The sequence below is a fragment of the Hibiscus syriacus genome, unplaced genomic scaffold (assembly GCF_006381635.1).
Source record: "Hibiscus syriacus cultivar Baekdansim isolate YM2019G1 unplaced genomic scaffold, ASM638163v2 tig00112305_pilon, whole genome shotgun sequence".
NCBI lineage: Eukaryota > Viridiplantae > Streptophyta > Magnoliopsida > Malvales > Malvaceae > Hibiscus > Hibiscus syriacus.
Window position 1 is genome coordinate 1,122,386 of NW_024063299.1, and position 18,724 is coordinate 1,141,109.

The window sequence follows — 18,724 nt, forward strand, 5'->3', positions numbered from 1 at the left end:
TTTTCACTTAAGTTATTATTTATTTAAAAGCCTATTTTAGTCATTTTAGGATCATGTAGTTGCATATAGTTGCATGTGGTGGTATTGTTGTTTTATTTCTTAATGGGTTGTATGAGAGAAAGGTGCATTGTTTGTGGTGTGCAGGAATAGTAGACAAAAGGATTCCTCGTAAGTAATGTCGCGGCATCATATGTTGCTGAAGCAGATTGAAATGCCTTGGTATTTCCAAAACGACAAAAAGATACAGTTGTACAAAGACTGTTGGCTCTGCACGTGAATGATTGTTGTAATCGCCTGCCAGAGGACCACTGCCACCTGGAGGATAAGGTTCACACATATGTATGATTCTAGGGTATGAGGGGTATTTTGCACCAACAACCTCATCATTACCCCTATATTTTATTATATATGACTCATTGGAGAGAAGAAGAGACACACACAGACGAATAGGGAAGAGTAGAAAATCTCATTTTTTATTTTCCTTTTCCCTTCTTCTTCCTTGGGTGTTCCTCCATTGATAAAGCTCCAAGGAGTGGCGAGCTAGGCGTCCGAGAGGAGCTAGCGAGCTCAGGTGGTTCGTGGTGGTCGAGGAGACCTCCGATGGCGCTCATCGAAGACTTCTTTCTCACTTCCCTTTGTTGTTATTTTCATATTATTTGTGGGTTGTTAAAACAAATATTTTAAGGCTTGTTCTTTGGATATTCGAACCCACCATAACTAACTTATTTGGTGGTGGTTGGTTTAATGGTTGTTTAAACTTTATTTTAATGATAGATTTTTTTTTATCTTGGGTATTTGCTTGTTTTTCTTATGAATACTTCACCATCTAGGCTTGTAAGAGGCATAAGAGTGTTTATTTCTTATGAAGATTAGGTGTTCGAGAGAAACCTAAGCTAAAAATACTTGTAGTATTCGAGAGAAACAGATAAGATCCCATAAGCAATGGGCTATAGTATTTTCAAAGGGCTTTGAATCGGCCTAGGAATACTATATCCTAATCCCTTAGTACTCGAGAGAGACTAGGATAGGATTTCAACGACTAAAAAGGGTGTTTTTATCAACAGTGTGGGTTGTTATCATCATTGAGTGAGAGCATATGCCATGGCATCCTATTCTGTTAGGTTTCTTTGACTAGAGATAGCAGGAACACTTTAGGAAAACCTGTCGAGTAAGTAAAGATTAGATAGCTTAAATCTGCTGAGAGATAAATTTATCCTTAAATCAATCCCTACCATTCATTCCAGTGAAGCTTGTGTGAGGATTATCTACTTATCTTTTATTTGCTATTTATTTACTGTTTTTACTATTTTCATTGCCTCGACATTATAACATTTTCAACACTAACATTTGTTCCTACCACTGCATTTCCATTTGCTACACCATCAGACCATTCATATGCATCCACCTTTATAAACTTTTCATTTGTCGTGACATTTGTATAATCAAGACTAACTATACTTAGATAGAATAGTGCATTGCTTTGGTTAGACCTTTGTAATTTCACCCAATCCCTGTGGAGGCGATACTCACTCATCACTTTATTACTTGAGCGATTGTGTATACTTGCACATTATTTGCGTATAATTTATAGTACTCACAACACACAACATGACTCGTCTTGATGAATCCCCGATTGAGCAATTCTTGTAATTGAGCCTTCAACTCTCTGAGTTATATTGGAGCCATACGGTATGGATCCATCAAAATAGGCACAACCTGGGGTACTTCAATTCTAAACTCACCTCTCTATCAGGATGTTATCATGGTAGTTAATCTGGGAAGATATTTGGGTACTCTCCAACAATGGGAATTTCTTCCAGTCTAACTTCAAAAGTTCGAGTGTCCAGCATGTTAGCTAAGAACGCCTGACACCCTTGTAGCAATAATTTCTTAGCAGAAATGGTTGATATCACATTAAAAAATGATTTACTCTCTCTCCGACTATTATCACCTCTGTACCTTCCAAATATTTAAGTGTTAGTCGTTTTAAATGACAATGTACTATGACATTATAAAAGGATAACCAATGCATGCCCAAAATAATTTCAAACTCCTCGAAAGGCAGTTTCAATAGGTTTCCCGAAAATTTAATTTCTTAAATCTTTATTGGGCAGTTTCTACAAAATCGAGTAACTCACGCACTCTGACCCAAAGGATTTGTTGCCACTATATCACTAGAAGTAGGTTCCAACAGAATCTCTAAATTCTCTAATCAGCTTTGTACTAATATATGAATGTGTAGAACCGTCATCTCAGTCCTCGGTAGTCTTGATATTATAAACTCTAATTGCATGTTGCATTTTTGACTGTGTAGTATATTCAGAGGTTCCCCTATCTCTGGCCTTGCCTCTGCCTCTCTCTGAAACTGTAGCAGATCGCTCAGTCTGGGTTGGTCCCCTAGACATCACACGGTAATATCTCACAAAATGACCATTCTCACCACATCTAAAACACACCCCAGAAATCGTCGGCATACTCTTGAATGAGATTTACCAAAGACCTCACATAACCTAAGTTCCCTCTGAACTGGTTTTCTCGCACCTGAAGCAGCTAACTGTGATGGTGGCCTTTTCCATCATTGGATCTCTTAGTTGGAAGCAGTACTCTTGGATATACTCTGATATTTGTCACTGGAACCTCGCTCTTGGATTGGATTGCAGTTGGAAACGATCAGAGTCTTTTAGTGACAGAAATTTCTGCATTGCAAATTCTCATTGTGCTCTCTCCAGGGCTTTAGCTCGGTTCACGATCTCATGAAAAGTAGGCATCTCTAACGCCAACATGAACTCTTTCAGTATTGGGCGCAACCCTCTATGAACCATTCCCATCGATCTTTCTCAGTCAGAACTAATTCTGAGGCAAACCTACTCAGCTTCTGAATTCGCACTTGAACTCATAAACAGTACGATTTTGTTGCTTCAAATTCAGGAATTACTGCTTCAGTTCTATGATGAAATGGTTGTCGATATACTTGTTCTTAAATTCCTCAAAGAAAAATTGCCAAGTCACCCTCTCTAAAAGGATATGTATCATGGCGTTTGTCCACCACATCCGAGCTGGACCTCGAAGTAGAGACACCACTCCATTAATCTCTTGGCTAGAGCAGCTTATCCGTCCAGCATTACTTTTACATGCAACCAAAGATCCACTGTCACCAAACCTTTATTAGTTTCTCCCTTAAATTCAGGGCTCTCAGACTCTTTAATTCTTTTGCAACAGACATCAATGAGCTGGGAGTAAGTGGTGGAGGGGGAGGAGAAGGCTGATATCGTTACAGGATAGCTTCTAAAGCCTGAAGAATAGATAGCTTAAAGCCTGAAGAAATATTCCTTGATCCGGTGTAGGTATTCCCTGAGGTGCAGGCACTCTCCTCTATTCCGACTGAATAAAGGTTTCAGCGTTCACTTCATTACTAGCGGTCCCTTTTGGAACCTTTTGTTGTTCAGTCGATCTCCTAGACGTTTCGCATTCAGACATTATTTACACAAAATACTTAGCTTAGTAAGGAGTGACATCCCACATATAACACATATCAGTTATTTTGGATATTCTAGTGGCATGTACTAACTTTCAACAATTAACGACTTCGGTTTAGGCCGAGAATCGACTAAACATATAACTTTGATACCAATAAATGTAACATGTCATTAATCAAATCATAAATTCCAGCATGGTACTCTATTTTTTCAACAATTGTGTATTAATCCTTCATTTTTCAAATCGTGCAAAATAGTCCTTAAAACCTTACAAAGTTCCAATTTGATCCAAAACACAATTCCAAGCATCTAAGATCATTCTAGACCAATCACATATCAAACTAACAAATTTTTAACATCTCTCTGTAATATCCCATTATAGCCAAAACTTTCAATAAGCCCTCTAATCAGTTTCAATTAATTTTCATACTTGTTATACTTCCAAAACACTCTTAAAGTTAGATTACAGTCTTATCTCAATCAAATTCAACTTCTCTTCAATCGCCATAAATACCCATTTCACCATTTAAGCATGAAACAATGAAATACCTATACCAATTTGTAGAGAATAAGTGTAGAACATTTTTCTTATTTCACACTTTCCAATTCTCACTAAAATTGATCAAAAATGAAAAAGAAAACCTTGCTCACCTTGGCTATGGAGTCTCAGTAGGTTGAAGAAGATGAGGTGAGAATTCTTGAAATTTCTTACAAAGTATCTCCTTAAATCCCAATTTAAAATGAATTAAATGCATTTTAGCCCAAAAGTCAAAATTACCCTTAATGAATCCTAATTTTTACCACATATCATCCTTTTATCTCCATTTTAATATCTTTAAATAAATATAAAATATCATATTTCAATTTCCATTTTCTCCCTTCTAATTTTCAAAAATTTAATTTAGTCACTAAATTTCACTATTTCACTTTAACATAGAAATTCCTCCAAATTCCACTAATTCACATCAAATTACACTATTTAAAAATATCAATATAATATTTCTAGCCCCAAACTACCTTCCTTCAATTTTTTTGCACTTCTTAATCGATCCGGTATATAAATTTTTATCGATCTTATATCTTAATAAACTTTTATACAAACTTTAAATCAAAATTCTAAATCCTAATAAAATTTATTCTTCGGCTGAACTACTCAATTACAATCCCAAAATATAACTTTTAAAAATTTATATTTTTAATCCTTAAACTTTTATAATTTACTTTAATCCCTAAATTTTCAAATTTATTTTTCCGTCACGAGTCCGAAATTTGGAATATTACAATTATTAAAAAAAATTTTCCAAAAGTACAATATTAGACGTCCTTTGACTTTTGTAACAATTCTTGTATTTTTATAAAGAAAAATACATTTTATATATTCAAAATGAAATTATTAACATTGTAAACTTCTTCAAAGTACAAATGACATGATTTAATTTATATAATAATTTTCGTAAATCTATTTTACATGTGATGTGATGATTTTTTTTCTTTTATCTTATTAAAAAAAAATACTCGAAAAGAAATCTTTTTTTTCAAAACAATTATTTAAAAGGACCGTTTTTCTATTTTCTATTTTCTATTTTCAATCGCAATATGCAATACGAGCATGGTTTCCGCTTGATTGTAAATTCAGTTGGAATTGCAAGAATACGTTGAGAACGAAGAAGGTGAAAGCGAAGAGATCCCATCTCAGATATTTCATGGCAATGAATAAGAAAACCGCATCATCATCAAGACCCAGGAAGCCATCGGGTACGGTTTTACCCTACCAAACCCATCGAATAAGGGACCACTATTTCTTGGGCAAGAAGCTTGGCCAAGGCCAATTTGGCACCACCTATCTATGTACCCACAAGATCACTGGTGTCCGCTACGCTGCAATCAATCCCCAGCGCAAGCTCGTCTGCCGTGAAGATTACGATGACGTCTGGAAAGATCCAGATCAGCATCATCTGTCCGAGAACCCATCCGTGGTGCAGATCAAGGGAACTTATGAAGATGCCGTCTTCGTTCATTTGGTCATGGAGCTTTGTGCGGGTGGGGAGCTTTTCGATAGGATAGTGGCCAAAGGTCATTACAGTGAAAGGGAGGCTGCTAAGCTTCTCAAAACTATTGTTGGTGTCGTCGAGGCTTGTCATTCTCTTGGGGTTATGCATAGAGATCTCAAGCCTGAGAATTTCTTGTTTGATTCTCCTGCCGATGATGCCGTTCTCAAGGCTACAGATTTTGGCTTGTCCTTCTATAAACCGGTTGCTTCCTGAGTGTTCTTGTTATTTTGCTTATATATGTTAATATTGATTCTATTGAATTAAGGCATTTTGTTGGGTTGAATTGATAATGTAGTTCTATATGAATCGAGAAATGGAGTTTTGATATTTCTTTTTCTGATTGGATGTTGATATCTGCCATTGGCTGCTTCCATGATTGGGGTTTTTCTTTGATTTGTTATGTTATTATTTTCTAGAAAAATGAATTGATTCTTTGAAGTTCTTGGGATAATTATTTTCCACCGTGATAATTTATTGCATGTTCTTGAGGCACTGTTTATTATTAGGATCAATTTTCCTTGGGTTTTGATGTTGGTATGTAATTTTCAAAATAACATTATTTTTAAAAAGGGAAATTGTGTGGAACGTTGGTTCTGGTTTGTTTGACTGGAACAATGTTTAGTTACCCAGTCCAATTTTTTACAATTGTTTTATGATTTCGGTTTTTTCCCCCATAATTAATGCTCTTATTATCTGATTCAATTGGATATATAATGTGTAAATCTTCTCCAACATTAATTAAGTGTTCAGTAATCACCAATTGCTTGGAAAACTCTGTGCTCATGTCAAGATTAGCACAATTAATTTATCAGGTTGTGCTTTATTACTGAGCTCTACTTGTAGGCTCATCTTGGAATTTCGGTGCACTAGTTCTTTCCCTTAAAATTTCTGTGGTGTTTTCTTTCATGGTTAATGGGGCTAACTTTTTTTTTAATCCATTTTCATTCCAGGACAATGTTTTAATGATGTTGTTGGGAGTCCCTTTTATGTTGCTCCGGAGGTTTTGTTGAAGCATTATGGACCAGAGTGATATATGGAGTGCTGGTGTTATCCTATACATCTTATTGAGTGGGGTTCCCCCATTTGGGCAGGTTTTTATTTAACATCATACTCCCTGTAACAGTTGGTGCCATGCTTTTGTTCTCCTAAGGTGTACTTACCTTTCCTCTTCTCTTGCAGAAACTGATTCGGGAATCTTCAGACAGATTTTACATGGAAAAGTGATCTTGTATCTGAGCCTTGGCCTAGTATCTCTGACAGTGCAAAAGATCTGTTAATGAAGATGCTTGAAAGGGACCCACAGAAAGAATTTCTGCCCATGAGGTCCTGTGTAAGTTATTTGAATACTATGTATGCTATTATTTCTTTCTATAGCAGATGAAGACAGTGCCCCTCTTTTTATCGTATGTGTGTAAGTCACAATTGTGGATTGATTTATGCATCAGTCACCCATGGATGTTGATGATAGAGTTGCCCCAGACAAACCTCTGGATTCTGCTGTATTGTCACGTTTGAAGAAGTCAGCAATGACAAACTTAAAAAGATGGCTCTGCGTGTATGTGACTTTCCTGTCTCCATCTTACTAATGATCTCTTGTTATAGAAAAATTTTAGAATCTAATAGCTAACTTATATCTAGTTATCTTTAATACCGGATTTATTATCTTCTTGCTGAAGGATTTTATCTTGTATTGGGCAACACGAGAATAAAAATCATCAAAAGCTTTGACTGAATGTTTACAGGATGAATATAATATCTGACATAAAATTATGATTTGTGAGTCTGCCAAAATTGAGCAATAAGATGCAGCTGTTCTTAGCATATTAGTGTTATTTTTGCTATTACACTGTAAATTATTGGTGTGGTCTTATGAAATGTCTATATGTCTGAAGTGTGGAGTTCTCCATAATAAGTAGAGAAATGGAATGGAAGTTTGTCTGGTATACTAAGATTCAGCTTCATTTTACACTCAATCATGGCAGATATATTTTGCAGTTTTTCTTAACATGGTATGGCACTGTGATCAAATGTATTCTTCTAGAAATACGTTGGTATTTAAATTTGCTATGATAACCAGCTATTGTTTATTTTATTCTTCATTGGGAGGCATTATTAAATTTTATTGATATACAAGCTTTCCCATTCTCTGAACTTTTACTTTTGAGATTTTGGCTGTCTGCATTGGATTATCGTTTTTTTTGTCCCTAGCTTGTTTTACACAAAATTCCGGGGTGGGTCTGGAATTTAACTTGTTTTAGCTGTAGTTGTTAGCAATAGAAGTCAGGATCCTAATCTCTTAAACTTCTATGCCTGTTAACTTTATCCGGGCTTGTGAGTTGTGATAAAATACTACGTCAAACCATCATTTCACCCAAGAAGTAAATTCACCATCAAATAGCTTCATGAGAACTATAAGAGGCAGAGATCGCTACTTGTGATGGAAAAATGCAAAACTGTAAATTTTTTATTTTCCTTTTCAGTTAGTTTGTTATGCTATAAATCATGGTTGTAGAAAAAGTTTATTGCTCAAAGTTTATCCCTTCATATATGTACAATGAACGCAATCCACTTGTTATCTTTGTTTTGTTTGACAAAATAGGAATGCATGAAAAAAGCGGCTGTTACGAGAGTCAACTTTTTGTCTTGGTTGTTTGGAACTATGGCTTATTGATGTTTATGTATTTTTGAAACATATTATGATGGGAAATAAATGCTTTTGCAGGTCATAGCAGAAAGATTATCTGAGGAAGAAATTGGTGGCTTGAAAGAGTTGTTCAAAATGATTGATACAGATAACAGTGGGACAATTACATATCAGGAACTCAAAGATGGTTTAAAGAAAGTGGGCTCTGAACTTACGGAATCAGAAATCAAGTCTTTAATGGAAGCCGTAAATATACCCTTCTGAGTTATTGAAAATTTAATGTTTTTGCTATAATCTAAGTGTGGTTCTCTCTAGTGTTACAACATGATCAAGTCTCACAATTACAGCATTTGAAATTTTGGCAGGCTGATATCGATAACAGTGGAACAATTGACTATGGTGAATTCCTTGCTGCTACACTGCACATAAATAAGATCGAGAGAGAGGAGAACTTAGTTGCTGCTTTTTCCTTTTTTGATAAAGATGGCAGTGGTTACATCACCATTGATGAACTTCAAAATGCTTGCAAAGAGTTTGGTCTAGGTGGTGACCATTTGGATGAGATGATCAAAGAAATTGACCAAGACAATGTAAGTACAAGGTCAATTGGACATTTAAATTTGAAGTTATTCATATTTTCCATTGTAAAAAGTTATATATTCATAGTTTTTACGTATCATCATCATCATGGTCGTATCAATGTTATCACTGAGATGAATGCATATGAGTATATTTATGTTGGGAATATGAATTATTACTTGTATGATTACATTTAGTATTACAATATTGATTATTTGTCCTTATACGATTCAGTACATTTCAGTATTACAACTTTGATTTTTTATTCAGTACATTTTAGCCGGATTCATAACCATGTTCATATACATAAAATTGCAGGATGGGCGAATAGACTATGGGGAATTTGCTGCAATGATGAGAACGGGGGATGTGGGGGTCGGAAGAAGCAGATCGTTGAGGAGCAATCTGACCTTCAGCATAGCTGATGCCTTTGGAGTCAAGGACCCATCGCGTGCTACTAACTAAAACTAAATTATTCAAACTTGGATGTGAGTGTCGGATACAAGTATGTATCCTGCGTAAGTATGTTTAAAATTTTCAAAGTTTTTCCATATATTTAGAAGGTCCCTGAATTGATATAATCTCATCGCTATTACCAATTTCCTAATATGCATCCGGAACCGGTGTCGAACATGGGTACTTCAAGAAATGAAGAGTCATAACAACATAAGCATAGAATGAAAACCAGTCTCTTGCATAGTTTTCTGCATTTCGACAAACTGAAATCGAAGGTTAATGAGACTGACGTTCCATTTGAGTTGCCTAGCCTAGGGTGTCGATGCTTCTTTAGGTGTGGGATTGGATTTTATTGGCACGTATAGTTCACTAATTGTGGGCATGATAGAGTAAGTAGCCATCGGACAATTAGTGCTTCTTGTAATGTTCTATTTTATAATGAAACAAGATTGTTTGTTGTTTACATTTGTTTACCTTTCACACACACAAAGGGTTAGGATCCATTTATCTAATATAAACTCTTTGTTTTACACAGAGTTGAATGAGTAAAATAAATGATAAAGATTTACTCTCTTTTTTCCAGTGAATATATTTTCCTTTCCTACTGTTAATTTTAGTCATCTATTTTCATTAATCCAACAGTCATAAATCTGTATAAAACTAAAATAGTTTTACATTATGTAACATGATTCTGTCTATATATATATATATATATATATATATATATATATTATATATATATTAAAAAATTCTCTATTATTTTAACATTTTTTACTATATTTCATGAACTTGATAATTTTTTAGCCCCTCTATTTATATATATTCAAGCAAGTTAAACCACGTTAAATAGAAAAACACGTTGATTTCTGTATAGCCAACGCCTTAAATAATAAAATAAAATACAAATGGTTCCCAGTATTACTTTATTAAGTAATTTTATTATTAAAAATTATAAAATGGTCCCTTGATTATATGATGTTATTTTGTTGAGTCCTTCGACTATTAAACGTTACAAAATTGTTACCCGACTATTCATATGTTCCAAATTGTCTTTTTCCATTGAAAAATTGGTAGTCGTCTGAGCTGGACATTAACATGTTGGTTGAGATATGATAAAATATGATCTCATAACTGTTTGAGCTGTATTTTATGGATCGACTCTCCGTTTACATTATGTTGCTAAACCAGTGCTTGAAAGATCATATCGTATAGCCAGTGCTTGAAAGCAACTGCAAAATCAGTAGACATTATTAAAATGTGATTTTATTATATCTTAGTCAATAAGTTAATGTATAGTTCAGAAAACAATCATATTTTAACAAAAATGATGATTTTGGAATATATTAATAGTCGGGTGATCATTTTATAATTTTTAATAGTCGGATGACTCAACAAAATAATATCCTATAATTAAGAGATCATTTTGTAACTTTTAATATTCAAGAGACTCGAAAAAGCATTATCCTATAGTCAATGGACCATTTGTGTATTTTATCCTAAAATAAAACTGCCTTAACAAATGTATCCAAATAAAGAGTATTTAAAGACCAAAATCAAAGTCTTCACTGACATTTCTATTGCTTTTCATCTTCGTCCAACTTCTGTCCATGGCCGCTACCAACTTGAATTCCCATCTGGGTTTAGCTCTAATCTATCTCATCGTCCTCTTTTCAATCCCCAGATCTATATGGGGCCTTGAGCCTCAGCCTGCTCCACCCACAGTTTGGGAGATCCTTCCCAATACGGTCTCCCCAGTGGGCTTCTACCGAGCACAGTCACCGACTACGTCCTTCACGACGACGGAGGTTCATTGTCATGCTGGACAGTCCTTGCTATATTCAATTCGAGTACTTGGTCTACTACGAGAAAACCATCGCTGGAAAATTGGGTTATGGCTCCATTACTGATTTGAAAGGCATTCAGGTGAAGCGGTTCTTCCTGTGGCTCGATGTCGATGAAATCAAGGTCGATTTGCCACCCTCTGATTCCATCTATTTCCAAGTTGGATTCATCAACAAGAAGCTCGACGTTGACCAATTCAAGACCGTCCATTCTTGCCGCGATGGGGTTGCGGGCTCTTGTGAATATTCTTGGAAATCAGTTCTTCAGGTACTCCCGTTTCCCTTTCCTCTAATTTTTGAATCTGTTTTACTGCCTGTAACGTTGTGTATCTGGATTCAAAGTATGGCGTGTTTCAACTGAACTTCAAGACTTACTTTAAATTCATTTCCTTTCTTATTGGAGTTAGTTGATCGTGTAGCAGAGGTGTTGGCATCCTTTATATTTGTTGATTCTCAGCTTTTCTGAAAACTTGGAAAATAACGGCAACGTTATAATTTGCATTTATATCGCTTCGAATATCATATTTAGAGTAAAAGTAAACATGGAAAATCAAAAGAACAAAATGCATTTACCCAAAAAAAAACAAGCCGGTCCCCGAAATTCTGTAAGATCAGCTGTAGGCTGATTCTATGTAATGTTGGTTTCGGAGAGGGTGTGGTGAATTTTTTAAGTTTTCAAGGTACTTTGACGACCTTGAAGGTCATATTCATATATTCCTGTGTCGGACATGATGTTGGACACTGGATATTACAACATAAATGAATAGCGTTGCAACATAGAGGTGATTCATATGTTGAATGGGGAGTGGGACATTATTTCTAATCATCACATTGTCCTTTTTAACCCCTTCTCGCCATTGCTAATGCTATATTGTTTCATCAAACAACTTTCAAATGACACAGTTTAGTACAGAACAATTTTACAAGCATTTATTCCTGGTGAGCAATCAAATTGTTGGGAACTTTAGTTTTTCTATCTCTACTACTTGACGAGAGTAGGGGGGGAACATGAGGTAGGCAAAGAATAAAAGTAACGTTGTTGAGTGAGTTGGTTTCTTTTATGCTTTATACTATATTCTATGGTATGCATCAATACTTGACAACCAACCTCGAGAGTTTCCGGTCAGTATGAAAATGTGTACATGACACTCTAAAAGGAGGTGAATTTTAAAGTGTTTTAGTCCTTGGAGGCTTCCCTCAAATTTTATTGTATATCGGCAGCAGCGATGAAGACCTGTTTACTGAGGGAGGGGCCATGGCTTCCCCCAAAAAAATTAGATTCAACTAATCTTAGGTCCCTAAAGATTTTGAAACTATGCACATTAAGGCATGGCCCCCTAAACCTTTGGGTTTAATTACTTATTAGGTCCTTATCGATTTTGATATTAGACAAAATATGCAATGTCCTCATTGTTTCCGTTTTAGATCCCTGTCAATTTCAAATTTAAGCAAATTAAACCCTAACCTCCAGCTTTTAAATTTTGGCTTAACAATTAGACCTTGATCCATTTTTATTACTATTTATATTTGCCTCCATATATCATCCTGGCGTCCAACTTTTGTTGCTCCATGGTGCATAGGCTAAATACTTAAATGTGCCTGGTCATTGACTATCTAATTTAAGATTCAAAATTCCTTTTTTATTTAGCTTCCTGAAGATACAAGGATATGTTTTACCTGAATTTAAGATGCCATTTTTTTCCAAGGGTTGTATTATAATGGACATCATAGTTAAAATCTTCATCCTATTATTTCTTTTCCTTGTATCCATACAATATGTTTCACCGTCCACATCCATAAAGCCATTTGGTTGCCAGTCTGATGTCTTGAAACTTCTTTTGCTCCTGAATTTTTATCCGTGTCATGAATAGATATTTGACATGATTATGCCCCTTGAATCATGGACAAATGGTTAAAGATTTTTCAGCATATGTAAAAATGTTGACATGGCATGTGTTTGTTTTGTTCTTAACTTGGAAATAGTAGTGCAGGAGCAAGATCAGAATGGACATGAACAAAGTGCTAAAAATGGCTGTAAATTTCTTCAAACCAACTTAACACACAATCTAAGTAGGCTACAAAGATTGATCTACATATATTTGATTCTGATTACCCACCAATAAAGTCATGCTGCGTGCTATCTTGTGTGTATATCTGCATGCCTTGATCTAGATTCAATTGCTTCTCTATTCTGTAATTTGGTCTCTTTTCTGCTTGTTCACACTTCGATGAAGGTGGTAACTTCGTTTAATAACTCACGATATCTAGCATGTCATCATAATCGTGCCTCTAATTGTCTTTTTCTCAACTATTTATTGTGGTCATGGGCAGTTCAGGCCATGAGAAAATATCATTTGTAAACTACTCAGCTTATTGCCGATAAATGCATTACTACATTTCTTTTTTACTCCAATATATTGAGTTTCACTTTCCGGAATATTGAGATTTGTCGTGTGGTTCATTTTCATCCCATGTTTTTTATTTCAGCTTCCGATGCCAACGAACGAAATTCAGATGCTAATTACCGAGTAGCTGCCACGGGCTGATCTTGCTGTGTGTCGAGTCGGTAGATTAAGCTTTTATCTGTCATGTGTATGGAAAGGAGAAAAGAGGGAATAAAAGAAAGAGAGTGAAGTAATTTATAGTAAAACGTAGGCACAAAAAATGTGTCATAAGTAATAGACTGTGTAATCAATGAACTCTTAAAGTATGAGAGGTGAAGAACAATGCTGCTCACAACTAGCTGTACTATTATTTGAACTTAGCTTAAACGAACAAGGTTATGTTCGTGTTAGTTTGTTTATTTTTTTAAGGTGTTTGTGTTTATTTAAATTTTTAATATCTTGTTCATTTATTTATTTTTGAAGGTGTTCGTGTTCGTGTTCGTGTTTGTTTATTTATTGTTCACGAACATATTCTTTTAATGTTCACGAACATATTCGTTTAATGTTCACGAACATGTTCGTTTAATATTCACGAACTTGTTTGTTTATATATTCACAAACATGTTTATTTAGCATTCACGAACATGTTCGTTTAGTATTCATTTAGCATTTTTTTAGTGTTTGCTTATTGTTCATTTATATGTTCAATTTTTAGTTTTACCCTTTCATTTGCAAGCTAAAAAATGATAAAATTACGCCACTAGTACTTAAACTCCCTAAAATTAACAATTTAAATTTCAACTTTGATCATATGTTCGATTTTGTTCTTACAATCACCAATATTTAAAATGTTAAAAAATGAAAATGAGAACCAGGTAAACGAGTTTGTTCATGAACATAAATGAACGAGTTCGTGAATGAGCTTATTTATGAGCATAAACGAATTGAACACACCTCTATTCATGTTAATTCATTTAATGAACATAAATTTTTTTGTTCATACTCGTTTATTTAGCTTAATAAACAAACGTTATACGAACGGTTCACTAATAGTTCATCGAACGCTCTGTTCATTTACACTTCTAATCGTATTGCCTTTTGCCTAAATCCTCGAGGCAATAGTATTAGTTTTTCATTGCGTATAGTATACTATATGAACTCAAATCCTCTGCCCTAAATCTTAGTTAAATTGAACATTAACTCAATTTAGCATCATTGTAATTATAACATTCGTGATGTTGTTGATTCAAAGCTATTTAAATATAAATTCTCTGATTTAAGGAATTGAAAGATTAGAAATAATTTACACCTTCATATTATAATTTGTACCATTGAAAAGGTAACAATTTTATTTCATAAAACAACGGTTTTAAATATGGACGGACAATAGAATTTCATATTTGGGGACGAACTTACAAAATATATAGGAATTTAAAAAGAATGGGGGGAGACCGCTCCCACCCGCTCTTCTTGGTCAATTCCAGATTTTAAATAACCAATTGTAGTATCTTAAACAACTAGAGATAGATTTCATACTAAAAGTATAGCATTTGTAATATATGAACTTTATATTTTGGAAAAAAATAATACCAACTTTGAAGAGTATTCTTTTTAAAGCATGATTTGGGTTTAAACATATCTTAGGCTAAGATATGGTGTCCGCAAATGGAAACAGTGTTAGTTGCAAATCTCCTTACCAATCAATTGAATCCTTATTTGCTGCTTGGTTGGCTGCTTTCTAATGTCATTATCTTCTATACACCCACAGGCGCATTACATTTATATATTTCTATACCTTCAAATTAATCTGCCTCTCATATTTCTTGCAGGTGGTGTACACCAAATTTTGGGTTATTTTAAGATGTTTAAATATTAATTTATTTATCTTAAAATTTACGTGTGTAGTGTATACCTGTTTTTTGCCATTGATTTAAATGAAGTGTGGAGAGGTATGGATTGTGATGAATGTGTTGTTTGATTCATTGGAAATGAGAATCAAAGGATATATATATATTTTTTATTAATGGGTAAGTATACGATAGTATATGTTCAAAGATAACTTTAAATCATTTGATATTTAACGCTCATACTCCTGACATTCATGGTGCTCGAACACGAGATCTAAAGAAATAACAATCATTTCTTTGCCATCAAGATCACTTAATTTGTGTCCGAGAATCAAAGGATTGGATGTTGAGAATGACGTTGTTGGTTGTGGCCATCCCTATTATGATGCACACATATCTTGTATACGCATTCGCTCGAACTCAGAATCTTTAAAGAGAATAAAACTTCCTTTAACTACCGAGACCTCTTAATGTGTTGAGATAAATAAAAAGATATAAGCTTTGATTCTATAAAAGTGAATTAAGGGTTTGGCGAAGTATTTGTTGTAATAATGTCTCCTACTCTTTGGTTGCAGTGGATAATGTTTCTCCTACGCATCGTTGGGTTCTGGCAAACGCAGCCTCATCTGCATGCACAAGTAGGAGCGTGAAGGTAAAGCTAAAGAAGTAAAATACAAATGATAAGAATTATTTACACAAGTGATCATATAAGGGAGAAGTAAAGTCTGGGATATATTATGCATACAGAATCTTCTCTCTTTCCATAATTTGCGACATTTCCTATTTTAATCCATTCTCATTCTTGGCATCTGGATTTTTTTGTTCACGTTGTTAATATTGCAGCGTGTCCACTTTTGTAAACTACCTTTATGTTTTGTGTTGATGATAACAAATTTGACTCTTCGGTCGAGAGCGATTCATTTTTTAAGTTTAGACGGTAAATCGTGATCGTTGGATATTCTATCTATGTAGGAGGTGAGTGAAAGAGGAGGAAAAGAGGAGAGGAAAAATAAATCATCTCCTCAATTGAAGCTGAGAAATATTTGTGATGATCCTAGTTGATTATGTTATATATAATATAATAATGATTATTCATATGTGATCATATTAAATATAATAATGATTATTCATAGGTGATCATATTAAATAAAAAAATTATCTTAATTGTCTTTAATTTAAAATTTGATAGATTATAAAAAAATTGTCTCTTCGAACAGGAACCAACATAAGATTTTGTGTTCAGGACATATTTTTAAAATTTTAAAATAAAAACTTATAAAATTCCAAATGAAAATAAAAACATATTATAAATTAAAAAAATAAAATCTAAAATATATAATAATTCAAAATTTTTAAAAAAGCAAATATATATGTTGTCCTCTCAATCCATCCTTACCTTCAAATTATAATTTACAACATGTAAATGTAATATTATATTTTACCTTTAAAAAACAATGATTTGTTTTATTTGTATGGATTGAATATAAGGTAATATTTATTTAAATATTTTCAATCATTTGATATTAAATATTCATACATTCTTATTTATGTGATGCTTGAATTTAAAATTTTAAAAAATAATAATATTTTTAACCAACTGAGAACGTTTAATTCATTTTTAAACAATAACTTTAAACAATCAATTAAAGCATCTGAAACATTTATGAATTTTATATTTCGACTTTTAAGGAAGAATATTTAAAGAATGCATATCCCACGCCACACCTTGTCCCCAATAGATGCGTATTTGTGGAAATAAAAAAGTCCATCCATTTATCAAATATGGTGAACGATATTTCCTGAGATATTCTTAATGATAAAGTAAGTAACGTTATTTTTAAAAGTTTTTGAATTTGAACAAATTTATATGTAGAATATATATATATATTATTAATTAATTAAAAAAAATTAAATATGTTTTTTCATATAATTACCTCAAATCATAAAAAAAAGGTAAACGAAAAACAAACAAAAATAATAATCCGACTTACACAATTTGTTAAGACAAGAGAGTTCCAATGTTGACACATGAAAATTGATCATGTTGTCCAATAAAATCCACCTTCCCATGCCTCCATCGTTTGCATCTCTAGTTTGTAATTATTACCCTACTAGGCACGAACGAATCGAGATGGGACGGTGAAAGTATTCGTCTTCTTTAAAAAAATTAAATTTAAATATATATATATATATATATATTTATATATTTTATTAAAATTTATTTTCATCCTCTTAAAATTTTATAAATTATTTTCTACTTAAAATTTTATAAATTTATCCCCTACTTAAAATTTTATATGTGTCCCTGGTAGGAAAGAGAGAGAGAATTCAGTTTTGATTTATTATGCAAAGAAAAGGAAGTGGAGTTGGGATGGGATTAGTGAGCATCGGCTGCCACTTTCGCCCTGTGCTTGACACGAGTCACCGCTGCCCACACATATGAAAGGACCACCACCACCACTATATTTATGTTTCCTGTCACGGCCCAATTACAAAAAAAGCTTCAAACACTCTCCAAACCTAACCAAAGCTTTGGGGGGTTTATTTAGGGTTCATCAATGGGCTCTTTACAAATTTGATCCAATCAAAATGTTTAATACAAATTTAAATATATTAAGATATAAAGATTCTTTGGTTAACATTTTTGTAAAATATAACATTATTTGGGGTCAAGTACACAAATAGCCCCTCGACTACAAGAAACAACTTTGTTGAATCTCAAGCTATTAAAAGTTACAAAATAATCCTCTAAATATATGGCTTGATGAGTCCCTCGACTATTAAAAGTTACAAAATAGTCATCCGACTATTCATTATATTCTAAACTCGTCCTTTTCGGTTAAAAATTAACGATCGTCTAAGCTAGACATTAATATGTTGAGTGAGATATGATAGTCGTTTTAGATTATGATATCAGATTTTATCATATCTTAATCAGCAGGTTAACGTCCAACTCAAATTATCGTTAATTTTTTAATAGAAAAGGAAGAGTTTAGAACATATGAATAGTCGAGTGACCATTTTATAACTTTTAATAGTGGTAGACTCAACAAAGTAATGTCTTATAGTCCGAGGACCATTTATAACTTTTAATAATCGGATGACTCAACAAAACAATATCTTATAATCAGAAGACTATTTATATATTACCCTATTATCTGTCGTATTATTGAGAATGTTATATTATATTATTTTATTTTTTTAGCAAAAGTACAATATTACAATATTTATAGAATTATGTAGTCGAAATGGATAAATACTTAATATAAGTCGATGGAAATGACATTTTTACTATCTTGATAAATACAAAATGGTCTCCCGATTATAGAGAGTTATCTTGTTGAGTCCTCAAATTATTAAAAGTTATAAAATGATCATATGACTACTCGTTATGTTTCAAACTAATCATTTTTCGTTAAAATTTAACGACAATATGAGTTTGACGT

General features: G+C 33.4%; 2 pseudogenes; both read left to right on the forward strand.

Annotated features, from left to right (window-relative positions):
* Positions 1-5,080: 5,080 nt before the first annotated feature.
* LOC120177698 lies at positions 5,081-9,567 on the forward strand (annotated as a pseudogene).
* A 1,158-nt stretch (positions 9,568-10,725) lies between these two features.
* On the forward strand, positions 10,726-13,644 carry LOC120177715 (annotated as a pseudogene).
* The last annotated feature ends 5,080 nt before the right edge of the window (positions 13,645-18,724 follow it).